The 15,394-nt window shown below is 41.0% G+C and overlaps 1 protein-coding gene across 7 annotated transcripts in view; it reads right to left on the bottom strand.

Moving 5' to 3' along the window:
* SCML2 (Scm polycomb group protein like 2) overlaps positions 1–15,394 on the bottom strand; it is a 117,341-nt gene that overhangs the window by 32,445 nt on the left and 69,502 nt on the right. The window lies entirely within an intron of this gene.

Here is a 15,394-nt window from a genome sequence, read left to right on the forward strand (position 1 = left end):
ACCATAACACTGGCTTCCTTGACTGGTGTCTCAGATACTGCTCTATTTCTTCTCTCCCTTCCCCCTACCTGTATCAGAAGAGCCACTCATCCCATCCCAGAGGTCAACCTTGCCTTGGGAATTAAACATTCATAACAACCAAGTCTGCTCTTCCTCTGAAAATACCTTTTGAATACTCAAGGACTGTTATTGTCAGATAAGAGTGACTTTACCTCTCCATAAGCATAGAAGTCCTTTAAATGTATGTTTATTTCCTTATTTTCAGCAACAACAAAATATCCTTTAAGAACACCTCAAAGGCTGAGGAAAACTCTAGAAGGAAACCACAAGGGGTAGATACTAGCGGAAAGGAAAACAAGGAAGCATGTTCCTGGTACTTATCACAACAGGCATCTGGAAGTCAGAAGCCAGCTGAACACTAAGAATTTTCTCAGAAGAGGTGGGGTAGAGATCACATGGACATGGGGCTCTGTTACCAATTGCTCTTTACAGCTATTCCTTTCCCTGCTTCTCACTATCTATTGTAGGAACACTGGTTCCATACTAATTAGGTTCAAATCCAGCTTCGTCACACAATACCTCCCTATGAGATTTGGGGCAGATTATTTAAATTTTGCATGTGGCACATTTAATCAACAGCAGCACCACTCACACCACCATCCCTGTCTCTATTCCTACCCTCCTTTCCCAGGCCCTAAAGGTGTTCCTTGCCCTCTTCTATCAATGGATTAGAGACTGGGGAAGGCTTGTTGCCACTGCCTGACAAATGGAAGGAAAAAAGTTTCCTCCAAAGAAGGAAATCCTACTTACCTACACTCTCCCTAGCTAATACCTTCTCTACTTCCTTTTAAGACTAAGCTTCTTTAAAGACTAGTCCATGTTCACTATTATTACGATTTTCTCATTTTTAACCTGCTATAACATTTCCACAGATACCACCTTTTAGGGAACCTTTGTGTGTTAATATCACCAACAACTTCCTAACAGCCATTGACAATGGATGCCTCTTCCTGATCTTACTTGATTTTTAGCACTAGACACTGCCTTCTTTTCAAAATTCTTTCTTAAGTCTCACATAGCAACTCTTTCCTGAGTTCCCTCCTACTTCCGTCACTTTTCCAGTAGTGTTCCTCATGATTGACTGCCTTCTCCCCCATCCCCACCTCAGTTTTCAGTGCTCTAGTTCAGTCCCATTATTTCAGCTACTGCCTATAGTAATGATTACCAAATCATTCACTCTCATGTTCTCTTGCCTGCTCAAGTGCACGCACACTTGTGCACATGCCTGCGTACTCTCTCTCCCTCTCTCTAGCACAGGCCTCTTGCAAGTTCCAGAGATGTTTTCAATAGCCAACTAGATATCTACATAAGCATCCCAAATTCAACATTTCCAAAAGTAGAATTCATTTTGTTTATCCTAAATTCTCTATCTTGATGAATGACATTACCTATCTGAAGTCAGAAATCTTGAAGTCATCCTTGTATGCTTCCTCCCTCCAAATGTCTAGCCAAGCCTACCTCCCAAGTATTTCCCAGATGTGTTCTTCATGCCTGTCAATGACTTGATTCAGGACCTCATAATGATAGAAACAGGAGGCAGAGAAATTCTGCGAGGGTGGGTTCCCAGCAAGGGCCTTACCCTCAACCCAAAAAGCTTGATACCGTGGCCCAAAGTGAGAACTTACATCTCCGTTTTACTGCTCAATTGTTGCCTTTTCCAAAACCATCCATGGCCCCCCCTCACCCCCCATCCTGTGCCCATAAAAACCCCAGTCTCAGCTGGCAGAGTGAGGAGAAGTAGCTGGACCTCAGAGACTATGGTTGGACATCACAGAGAAGCGGCTTCACTTCAGAGGGACAGCTTGCCAGTGTAGCTTCAGGGGAGGATTGGCTTCCCGCTCCATCCCCTTTTCAATTCCCCATCCCACTGAGAGCCACCTCCATCAGCAATAAAATCCCCCACATTTACTATCCTTCAAATTCACTCATGCAACCTCATTCCTCCTGGATGCCAGACAAGAACTCAGGTGTCACAAGTGCGAGTGCAAAAGGCTGTCACACTGACCCTCCACTGAGCTGTTAACACTTAAGCCATCTGTGGATGGCAGAGCTAAAAGAGCACTGACTGTTAACACTCCCTCTGGGGCTTCAGGGGTCACAGGTACCCCCCTAGATGCTGCCATGGGGCCCCCATGGAGTTCGCTCCTGCTAGCGCCCAAAAGCGCTCGCCCCGGCTCCTGCACCTGCTCACCTGTGTGTTCCTCTTCCCACAAGGGGTGGAGTGTAGCAGGTCCAAGTGAGTGGAGTTTGCCCCTGCCGGCACCAAAGCAGCCAGCTAGTGCACTCCAGTTCCCACCCATGAAGGGGTCAGGGAAATATCCTGCTTCAATAACCTCTCACATAAGCTACAACATTAGCCTCTTAATTGCCATTACAGGCTGCCCTTTCTGATCCATACTCTAGCCCATAAGCATGATCTTTAGAAAATACAAATTGTATGTCACTTTTCCACTTAAAACTCTTCAGTGATGCCACATTACCTACATGCTAAAATCTTAATTCCCTGGTCTGCTGTCTAAGGCCCTCTACTATCTGCCCTCTATGTATCTTCATAGCCCCATCTTTTTTTCCCAGCTATCATTATAGATTCTGCCATAATCATCTGTGTAAACCAAAAAATAAAATTCTAAGCCCCACCCCCAACCATCGGAATGGACTTCCCCCTAGGATAGGGCACTTTAAAATTTAACCTGAAAGACTGGTTCAGGTCTGATGAGAAACAGGGGTCGGATATGCCTCATTATACCTCTCCAGCATTAATATCAACACAGACCTTTAGTCTGATAAGAAACATTTATGATCTATTCTCTCTGAAGCCTGCTACCTGGAGGTTTCATCTACATGATAAAACTTGGTCTCTACAACCTCATATCACAACCCAGACATTTCTTCCTATTGATAACTCTTTCAACCAATTGCCCATTCGAAAAATTTTAACTCTATGACCTGGAAGTCCCCCCACCTTCAAGCTGTCCCACCTTTCTGGACCAAACCAATGTATTTTCTTAAATGTATTTGATTGCAGTCTCATGTCTCCCTAAAATGTATAAAACCAAGCTGCACCCCGACCACCTTGGGCACATGTTCTCAGGATCTCCTGGGGGCTGTGTCACATGCCAGGGTCATTCATATTTGGCTCAGAATAAATCTCTTCAAACATTTTACAGAATTTGACTTTTCGTCAACATCTGCTCAGGCTTCCATTCTCACTCTTTCTGCCTTCACAGAGACCGATCCTCCTTTCAGGAAAGGCCTTCCCTTCCTTGTTGTCAATGGCTAAACTATTACACATTCTTTGAAATTATGCTCAACTACCAGCTCTGTAAAATTCTAGCAATAAGTTACCCAGGCAAACATAGGACCACGATGCTCACACAGCACACATTTATCTCTATTGGCATGTATTTATCTCTATTGGCACAGACCTTATAACATCTTATCTTTATTTACATATATCTATCCGTCCCACCACACTGTGAGTTCCCTTAGGAGAAGGAACTATGTTAAGTTCCATTGTTATATCTCAAATACCTGGTCTAGGGCCTACCATATAATGTGCATCCAATAAATGTTTGCTGACTGTTAATGTTAACGACTGTTTAAAATTCAAGTTTTGTCTCTGATCTTACATTCTCATAGAAACAATTCAGGGTGTTTATGCATTAAATTGACTACTATAGCTTGATCGTAACATTTTACCATTTTCTTGGCAAAAGTAAGCTTCAAATACTCATCGACCAACTTAATTTTTAGAATATATTCAAAACGGAAGGAAGAACTGCAAATTTAGGTACCACTTCATACTCACTAGGATGGCTATAATAAAAAAGATGACAAATAACAACCGTTGGCAAGGATGTGGAGAAATCAGGACCCTTGTGAGAATGTAAAGTGGTGCAGCTGCTGTGAAAAACTGTTTAGCAGCCGGGCACAGCGGCTCACGCCTGTAATCCCAGCACTCTGGGAGGCCAAGGCAGGCAGATCACCTGAGGTCAGGGGTTCGAGACCAGCCTGGCCAACAGAAACCCCGTGTCTACTAAAAACACAAAAATCCGCCAGGCGTGGTGGATGCACACCTGTAGTCCCGCTACTCGGGAGCCTGAGGCATGACAATTGCTTGAACCCAGGAAGCGGAGGTTGCAGTGAGCCAAGATTGCACAACTGCCCTCCAGCCTGGGTGACAGAGCAAAACTCCATCTCAAGAAGAAAAAAAAAAAAACAGTTTGGCAGTTCTTCAAAAAAATTAAATTACCATATGAGCTACCAATTCCACTCCTCGGTACAGATCCCAAAGAATTGAAAAGACGTACTCATATATATATGAGTGGAATTGGTAGCTCATATGGTAGTAGTGCTGCTATGAACATGGGTGTGTATGTATGTACATACACACCCATGTTCATAGCAGCACTATTCACGGTACCAAAATGTGGAAAGAGCCTAAATCTCCAACATTGGAGAAATGGATAAGCAAATTGTGACATATCCATACAAAGGAATAGCATTCAGTCATAAAAAGGAATGAAGTACTGATATATGCTACAACACGTATAAACCTTGAAGGCATTATGCTAAGTGAAAGACACAAAAGGGTCACACCTTGTATGATTCCATTTACACAAACTATTAATATCTAGAATAGGTAAATCCATAGAGACAGAATATAGATTGGTGATTAACAAGGGCAAGGAGGAGAAAGAAATAGGGAGCAACTGTTCAATGGGTACAGGGTTTCCTTTTAAGGTGATAAAAATGTTTCAGAATAAAATGGAGGTGATGGTTGCACAACATAGTGAATGTACTAAATGCTCTTGAATTGTTTGTTTTAAAATGGCTGATTTTATGTTATGTGAATTTCACTGCATCTAAAAAAAAAACCAAAAACAAACAAAAAAAACAACCTTGGGATAAATAAAAACAAGGAAGAAAATTTGTTTCTGTTTTTGTTTGAGACAAGGTTCTCACTCTGTCACCCAGACTGGAGTGCAGTGGTGTGATCATGGCTCACCGCAGCCTCGACTTCCTAGGCTCAAGAGATCCTCCCACTTCAGCCTCTCAAGTAGCTGGGACTACAGGCATGCACCACCACACCCAGCTAACTTTTTTATTTTTTGAAGAGACAGAGTTTCGCCATGTTGCCCAGGCTGGTCTCAACCTCCTGGCCTCAAGCAATCCACCCACCTCGGCCTCCCAAAGTGCTGGGATTATAGGCATGAGCCACCATGCCAGGCCAGGAAGGAAATTTGCAAACCTCAAATGTGCCGGAGACTCTGCATACAATATTAAAATTTGTCTTTACAACTTTGTGAAGCAAGTGTTATCTCTATTTTAAATATGAATAAACAGAGGCTCAGCAAGATAAGTAACCACCCAACTCAGTATCACACAGTAGTCTAGAAGTGGTAGAACTAGGATTCAAATTCAGAACTGTCTTACCCAAAAGCTTATGCTCTTTGTTTAAACTGGGTACTATTTTTAATTAATGAAGAGGAAAATGAAAAGAGATCTTTTAATCAAAATATTTTCTTCTATAAACTTAAACACAATACAGAATTAAATATTTTGGTTAAATATGTTTTTCAGGTTCAAATTTGAGGGAGCTTACATAAACCACAAAAAAAAAAAAAGAACAAAGTAGTACAGAAAACAAATATCAACATGCCCTTCCTTAATAATCCAATGTTATAGGGGAGAGAAGATGGCCAACTAGACACAGCAGGAAGTGCCGTTCCCACCAAGACAGACCAAATTAGCTGGGTGTGGTAGCTCACACCTGTAATCCCAGCACTTTGGGAAGCCGAGGCGGGAGGATCACTTCAGCTCAGGAGTTCGACATCAGCCTGGGCAACATGGTAAAACCCCATCTCTACAAAAATTAGCCAGATGTGGTGGCACACGCCAGTAGTCCCAGCTACTTAGGAGGCTGAGGTGAAAGCATCACTTGAGCCTGGAAGGCAGAGTCTGCAGTGAGCTGAGATCATGCCACTGCACTCCAGCCTGAGCAACAGAGTGAGACCCTATTTCGAAATTAAATAAATAAATAATAAAAGAGAGAGAGACCAAATTATCAACTAAAGCACCATAATCTGGGCAGATCTTTGGGGAGAAAACACCAAGAGTGAATGGATAGGCACCACTGAAGCAAAGGCTGAAGAGGGAGGAAGCTGGGAACCCTGCACAGGGTACCCGAATGCAAGGCTAGCTCCCAGCCCTGAACAGCTCCTGGGAAAGGGGTGAGTAAAAGAACTGAAGGACAACTCACCCTGGCCACGGACCTCTGTGACTAGCTACAGAGGACCCTGCATCCCCCATGGACATGTGAGTTGGCAGGGGGATCTCCCCGGGAAGGAGGCAGAGACAGGCCTTTGGATGGTGCAGAGCCCAGGAGGTTTTATGTGCTGGGCAGCTCTGGCAGAGAGCAGCCACAGACACCCAGCTGATCTCTGAGCCAGGAGAGAGCTGGGCCAGCTTCCCCATGGGACTGGCGCATGCCTGCTCTGCAAGCCCTCCTGCCCACCAGCCCCTCCCAGGCCCAATGCCTAGCTACTCTGCAGGAGCAGGTGCACGGCACAGCCCCTGCAGCTCAGCCTGAGTGCCTTGCTGCAACTGATTACTTTCCTAGCAACCAAGAAGCACATCAGATCCCCCAGCACAGTTGGAACCTGACCAGGAGCCACGGGAAAGTTCCAGTTCCTCCAGGGCTGCAGCCTGCAACTAGGGAATATGTAGCTGAGATCTGTGGCTGCCACTCGAGGAGAGGAGGGGTCCCCACCCTCAGAGATCTGAGAGGGGCAAGACATGTAGGTTCCTGAGCCAGGGCGGGAGCAGGGTGTGCCTCCCTCGGAGGGCCAGTCCAGAAGGGGTGTGGTGTATTTCTCCGCTGCAACCCCTGCCTGACAGGACACCACAACCTGGAAAACCTACCAAAAGAATCACAAGCACAACAACAGTCATCAGAGGGGGCTCCCCCAAGGCCCAGGAGCAGACCTGGGGAGGGGACCACTTCTCTTCCTCTATACCCCACTATAGAGCATGCCTGTGGACACGAGGAAGTAGAAAAGCGTGGATAGGTACTAACCTAACTACCTACAGCTATTATTGTCAAATGCCATCTACTGGATCACAGCACAAACTACAAAACGAAAAATTATTGGCCTAATAAATACACCTATAAATCAAATGTAAGAATTCACCTACACATAAAGATCCTGCACAGGGCACTGGCCCCCTGAAAGCATCCAGAAATGAAGCCAATGGACTATACTCAACTTACACCACAGTTAAAGGAACACCAACCCTCCTAGATGAGAAAGAATCAGCACAAGAACTTTGGCAATTCAAAAAGCCAGAGTGTCCTCTTTACCTCCAAAGGAGTCTACTAGCTCCCCAGCAATGGTTCTTAATCAGTCTGAAATAATAGACACAGAATTCAGAATCTGGATGCGCAAGGAGGCTCATTAAGATTCAAGAGAAAGCTGAAACCCAATCCAAAAAATCCAGTAAAACAATGTGAGAGGTGAAAGACAAAATAGCCATTTTAAGAAAGAACCAAACTGAATTTCTAGAACTGAAAAACTCACAACAAGAATTTCATAATACAATCAAAAGTATTAACAAGTAGAAGAGACCAAGCTGAGGAAAGAATCTCAGAGCTCGAAGACTACTTCTTTGAATCAACTCAGTCAGGCAAAAAGAAAGAAAAAATGATTTTTAAAAACAAACAAAACCTCTGAGAAATATGGGATTGTGCAAAGAGACCAAATCTATGACTCACTAGCATTTCTGAGAGAGGACAGAGAATAAGCAACTTGGAAAATATATTTGACAATACAGTCCATGAAATATTCCCTAATCTCACTAAAGAGGTTGACATGCAAACAGAAGAAATACAGAGAACACCAGCTAGACGGTCAAGACAACCATCCCCAAAGCACATAGTTATGAGATTCACCAAGGTCAATGCAAAAGAAAAAATTTTACAGGCAGCCAGAAATAAGGGTCAAGTCATGTACAGAGGGAATCCCATCAGACTATCAGTAGACCCCTCAGCAGAAACCTTACAAGCCAGAAGATATTGGGAGCCTATTTTCAGTGTCCTTAAAGAAAAGAAATTCCAACCAAGAATCTCATATGCCACCAAATGAAGCTTCATACACGAGGGAGAAATAAAATCCTTCTCAGATAAGCAAATGCTGAGAGAATGCATTTCAACTAGACCAGCCTTACAAGAGATCCTTAAGGGAGTATGAAACATGAAATTGAAAGAATGACACCTGCTACCACAAAAACCCATTTAAGCACATAGCCCACAGGCACTATAAAGCAAGTATGCAATTAAGTCTACATAACAACCAGCTAACAACACAATGACAGGATCAAAGTCATACATATCAGTACTAACCTTGAATGTAAATGGGCTAAACACTCCACTTAAAAGACACAGAATGACAAGCTGAATACAAAGACAAGACCTAACCATCTGTTGTCCTCAAGAGACCCATCTTACATGTAACAACACTCATAGGCTCAAAGTAAAAGAATGGAGATCTAACACACAAACAGAAAACAAAAAAGAACAGGAGTCGCTATTCTTATATCAGATAAAACAGACTTTAAACCAATAAAAAATAAGATAATGAAGGTAATTATATAATGATAAAGGGTACGATCCAACAAGAAGTCTTAACTATGCTAAATATATATGTGCCCAACATTGGAGCACCCAGATTCATAAAACAAGTTCTTCCTGGCCTAAGAAAAGACTCAGACAACCACACAATAATACTGAGACTTCAACACCTCACTGATAGTGTTAGATCATTGAAGCAGAAAACTAATAAAGAAATTCTAGACTTAAACTCAACACTTGACCAACTGGACCTAATAGACATCTACAGAATACTCCACCCAATAACCATAGAATATATATCCTTCTCATCTGCACACAGAGCATATTCTAAAATTGACCACACGCTCAGTCATAAAGCAAGTCTCAATAAAACTAAAAAAAAACTGAAATCATACCAAGCACACTCTTGGGCCACAGTGCAATAAAAATAGAAATCACTACCAAGATCTCTCAAAACTACATAAATACATGGAAATTAAACAACTCGCTCCTGAATAACTCCTGGGTGAACACCAAAATTAAGGCTGAAATCAAAACATTCTTTGAAATTAATAAAAATAAGGAAACAACTTACCGAAATCTCTGGGATGCTGCTAAAACAGTGTTAAAAGGAAAGTTTATAGTCCTAAATGCCTTCATCAACAAGTTACAAAGATCTCAAATTAAAAATCTAACTTTGGGCCAAGCACAGTGACTCTCGCCTGTAGTCCCAGCACTTTGGGAGGCCAAGGCAGGTGGATTGCCTGAGGTCAGGAGGTCGAGACCAGCCTGGCCAACATGGCGAAACCCCATCTCTACTAGAAATACAAAAATTAGCCAGCCGTGGTGGCAGGCGCCTGTAATCCCAGCTACTCGGGAGGCTGAGGCATAAGAATCACTTGAACCTGGGAGGCAGAGGTTGCAGTGAATCAAGATGGCACCACTGCATTCCAGCCTAGGGGATAGAGTGAGACTCTGTCTCAAAAAAAAAAAAAAAAAAAAAATCCAACTTTGCACCTAAGGAACTAGAAAAAAAAAAAATCAACCCCCAAAGCTAGCAGAAAAAAGAACTAAAATTAAAGGCAAATTTAATAAAAGTGAGATGCAGGCTGGGCGCTGTGGCTCGCGCCTGTAATCCCAGCACTTTGGGAGGCCAAGGTGGGTGGATCACCTGAGGTCAGGAGTTCGAGACCAGCCTGACCAACATGGAGAAACCCCAACTCTACTAAAAATACAAAATTAGCTGGGCGTGGTGGCGTGCACCTGTAATCCCAGCTACTTGGGAGGCTGAGGCAGGAGAATCACTTGAACCCAGGAAGCAGAGGTTGCAGTGAGCCGAGATCGTGCCACTGCACTCCAGCCTGGGCAACAAGAGTGAAACTCCTTCTCAAAAAAAAAAAAAAAAAACTGAGACGCAAAAATCCATACAAAAGATCAAGGAAATCAAGCTTGTTCTTTGCAAAAATAAACATGATTGATAGACCACCAGCTAGGTTAACGAAGAAAAAAAAAAGAGATAATAGAAATAAGTACAATCAGAAATGATAAAGATGGCATTACAATTGATCCCACAGAAATATAAAAGATCCTCAGAGAATACTATAGACAACTCTATGCAAGGCCGGGCGCGGTGGCTCACACTTGTAATCCCAGCACTTTGGGAGGCCGAGGTGAGTAGATTGCTTGAATCCAGGAGTTCCAGACCAGCCCGGGCAACATGGTAAAACCCTGTCTCTATTAACAATACAAAAATTAGCCAAGCATAGTAGCACACACCTGTAATTCCAGCTACTTGTGGGGCTGAGGCGAGAGGATCACTTGAGCCCAGGAAGCTGAGGTTGCAGTAAGCCAAGATCACGCCATTGCACTCCAGCCTGGGTGACAAAGTGAGACCCTATCTCAAACAAACAAACAAACAAAACCAACAAAACTCTATACACACAAATTACAAAATCTAGAGGAAATGGATAAATTCCTGGAAACAAACAATCTCCCAAGATTGAATCAGAAAGAGATTGAAACCCTGACTAGACCAATATCATGCTCTGAAATTGAATCAGTAATAAAAAACCTGGCAACCAAAAGAAGCCCCAGAACAAATGAATTCACAGCCGAATTCCATCAGACATACAAAGAAGAGCTGGTACCAATCCTACTGAAACTATTCCAAAAACCTGAGGGGGAAGGACTCCTCCTTAACTCATTGTATGAAGCTAGCATCATTAACCTAATACCAAAATCTGGCAGAGACATGACAGAGAAAAAAAAAAAACTTCAGGCCAGTATCCCCGATGAACACAGGGGCAAATATCCTCAACAAAATACTAGCAAACTGAATCCAGCAGCACATCAAAAAGTTAATTCACCACGATCAAGCAGGCTTTATTCCTGGGATGCAAGGTTGGTTCAACACACACAAATCAATAAATGTGATTCAACACATAAACAGAATTAAAAGCAAAACCACACAATCATCTCAATAGGTGCAGAAAAAGCTTTGGATAAAATCCAACATCTCTTCATAATAAAAACCCTCAATAGACTGGGCATCAAACAAACATGCCTCAAAATAATAAGAGCCATCTATGACAAACCCACAGCTAACATCATACTAAATGGGCAAAAGCTGGAACCATTCCCCTTGAGAACTGGAACAAGTCAAGGATGCCCACTCTCACCACTTCTATTCAACACAGTACTGGAAGTTCTAGCCAGAACAGTCAGAAATAAAAAGCAACCAAACAGGAAAAGCTAAGTCAAACTCTCTCTCTTCAGTGATGATATGTTCTATACCTAGGAAACCCTGAAGACTCTGCCAAAAGGCTAGTAGAACTGATACATTTTAGCAAGGTTTCAGGATATAAAAATCAATGCGGAAAAATCAGTAACATTTCTACATACCAATAATATCCAGGCTTAGAGTCAAATCAAGAACACAATCCCATTTACAACAACCACAAAGAAAATGAAATATCTAGATACAGGTAACCAAGAAAGTGAACTATCTCTACAAGGAGAACTACAAAACACTGCAGAAAGAAATTAGAGATCACACAAATAGATGGAAAAATATCCCATACTCATGGATTGGAAGACTCAATATCATTAAAACAGCCATACTGTGTAAGGCAATTTACAGATTCAACACTATTGCTAACAAACTATTAATGTCATTCTTCACAAAATTGGAAAAAAACTATTCTAAAATTCATACCAAACCAAAGGAGAGCCCAAATAACCAAAGCAATCCTACACAAAAAAGAACAAAGCCAGAGGTATCACATTACCCAACTTTAAACTATACTATAAGCATGGTACTAGTACAAAAACAGACAGACCAATGGAACAGAACAGAAAACCCAGAAATAAAGCCATATACCTACAACCATCTGATCTTGTACAAGACCAACAAAAACAAACAATGGAGAAAGGACTCCCTAATTCAATAAATGGTGCTGCGATAAGTGGCTAGCCATATGCAGAAGAATGGAACTAAACCCTTACCTTTCACCATATACAAAAACTAACTCAAGATGGATTAAAGATTCAAATGTAAGACCTCAAACTATAAAAATCCTAGAAGAAAACCTAGCAAATACCCTCTCAACATTGGCCTTAGCAAAGAATTTTTAGCTAAGTCCTCAAGAGCAAGTGCAACGAAATTGGCAAGTGGGAGCTAATTAAACAAAGGAGCTTCTGCACAGCCAAAGAAACCATCAGCAGAATAAACAGACAACCTACAGAATGGGAGAAAATACTCACAAAATACACATCCAACAAATGTCTAATACCCAGAATCTATAAGAAACTTAAATCAACAAGCAAAAAATAAATAACCCCATTTAAAAATGGACACAGAACATGAACAGACACTTCTCAAAAGACATACATATGGCCAACAAACATGAAAAAATGCTCATCATCACTAACCATCAGAGAAATGCAAATCAAAACCACAATGACATACCATCTCACACCAGTCAGAATGGCTATTATTTAAAAAGTCAAAAAACAACAGATGTGGCTGGGTGTGGTGGCTCACGCCTATAATCCCAGCACTTTGGGAGGCTGAGGCAGGTGGATCACCTGAGGTCAGGAGTTCAAGACCAGCCTGACCAACATGGAAAAACCCCGTCTCGTATTAAAAATACAAAATTAGCAGGCACAGTGGCGCATGCCTGTAATCCCAGCTACTCGGGAGGCTGAGGCAGGAAAATCGCTTGAACCTGGGAGGTGGAGGTTGCAGTGGGCCAAGATCGTGCCATTGCACTCCAGCCTGGGCAACAAGAGCGCAACTCCGCCTCAAAAAAAAAAAAAAACAGATATTGGCAAGGCTGTAGAGAAAAGCGGACACTTATACATTGTTGGGGACAGAAATTAGTTCAGCCATTGTGGAAAATAGTTTGGAGATTCCTCAAAGAACTCAGAACTACCATTCGGCCCAGCAATCCCATTACTGAGTATATACCCAAAGGAAAATGGATTATTATACCAAAAAGACACATGCACTCATATGTTCATTGCTGCACTATACACAATAGCAAAGACATGGAATCAATTTAGGTGGCCATCAATAGTAGACTAGACAAAGAAAATGTGGTACATATACACCATGGAATACTAGATAGCCATAAAAAAGAATGGAATCATATCCTTTGCAGCAACATAGATGGAGCTGGAGGCCATAATTCTAAGCAAATAAACACAAGACCAGAAAATCAAATACTGCATGTCCTCACTTATAAGTGAGAGCTAAACACTGAGCACACATGGACATAAACATGTGAACAATAGATACTGCAGACTACGGGGGGGTGGGGGGAGGAGAGGTTGAAAAACTAATTATTGGGTACTATGCTCACTACCTGGATGCAATATACCCATGTAACAATCCTGTACATGTACCCTCTGTATCTAAAATAAAAGCTGAAATCTAAAAATAATAAGTCTATAAGTCTATTATTATAGTATAATAATATATTATACTATTATATATTATATCATATATAATATATAAGTCTATTATATACTTATATACTTATATATATTATATATAAGTATACTTATATATAAGTATATATTATATTATATATAAGTATACTTATATATAAGTATATATTATACTTATTATATATTATAATAAGTCTATAATAAGTCTATTATTATAATAAGCTTCAGTTTTTTCTTTTTTCCTCAAAGCAATTGAGTTTTTTCAATTCTCTTGACTAAATATACCTTTAAGAAAAACTATTGCACCAAATATTGGTGGAGTACCTTCTGATAGTCTTTCTTGACAATTTCAATTTTCCTGTGGAATTTCTCTAATTCAAATATTTATAATCGGACCACATTTTAAGTCTGTTAACTACCAGAATAACAGAATAAGAATACCTAAGTAGATGAGACAAAATCAATACAATTCTGTGTACACAGAATAGAATACAACATATGCTTTTTAAAAGATGCCCTCAATTGGTCTCAATGACTACTGGCAATTAAAATTTGATTTTTAATTAAAATATCCTAATCCTTATATACCAAAATATTAGCAGTGATAATCTACAGATGGCAAGAATACATGTAGTTTTCAGATTTTCCTCTTATCACTTATTTTCTAAATGTTCTATAATACATACCAATTTTGTCATTAAAAATACAAAATGCCCCCCAAAAAATAAACAACTTAGCCACTTCTTTGAGTAACGATAGAACCAGCCATTCTAAATACATAGATGTCTCTAAAGAAAATGATGATTTAACATTAGCATTATAATATTCTATTTAGATAAACAGCTATAAAATTTTTAGACTAGCATATGTGAACCTATTAAAAATAACATTAGAAATACCCACGCAGGCTCACTGCATACCAGCAGTGACCTTTAGAATCCTCACAAATAAAACACAATAATCTGCAACTCAGTCTCCAGCAATTTCAGAATTAAAGAATAGATCATCTCAGTACTACAGACAGTAATCGTTCAAAGAAACTGACTCAGCAGAACATAATGGTAAAAGCATTTCTATTGCCCAAGTAGTTGACCGTCAGAAACGCACAGTGTCTACCTCCATGCATAGTAACAGGGCATCCTCTGTTCTAGTCAGACATCCCTCCCACACCTCAACCTTGCCTCCCACAGGTTAGCACTCTTCCTTGTATCATCACTTAAAAACTTCTCTCTGAGATACTACTTTCATTCTTTCTCCCACTTTCCTACTGTACCCAAAACGAGCACAAAAGGCCCTTTTGTTCCCCTCCCTTCATTTTCAAAGATTTGTTTTGCAACTGATCACTACAAGGAAAAGGGATGAAGTTACAAAGGAAAACACAGTCTTTAATTTTCAGTGGTAGCTGTTCCAGTTTTTATAAAAATTGTACCTGCCTTTTCATATTTTAACCCTTGTTGGACCTTGCACCAATTTCCCTATTTGAACCAGAGGGTTCTCTTCATTTACCAAGCAGAGATGGATGACATGGCCAGAGTTCAACAGCTAAAACAAGCCCAGAATCTGCTGCCTTAGCTCCTTCACCATCCTTCCTGAGTCTCCTTGATGGTCCATGTAGGTTTCCCTCTCAACACCAAAGAATCAGTTTTACAGTATTAAAAATTACATGTTTAACACATACAATAAAAAGCAATTCCGACACAAAAAGAAAGAAATCACTCACTCAGAAAAGTAAAGATTTCGTTTAAATTAGATTGCTTTGGGGGTCTGACAGAACTT

The sequence above is a fragment of the Pongo pygmaeus genome, chromosome X, assembly GCF_028885625.2.
Source record: "Pongo pygmaeus isolate AG05252 chromosome X, NHGRI_mPonPyg2-v2.0_pri, whole genome shotgun sequence".
NCBI classification, from domain to species: Eukaryota; Metazoa; Chordata; class Mammalia; order Primates; family Hominidae; genus Pongo; species Pongo pygmaeus.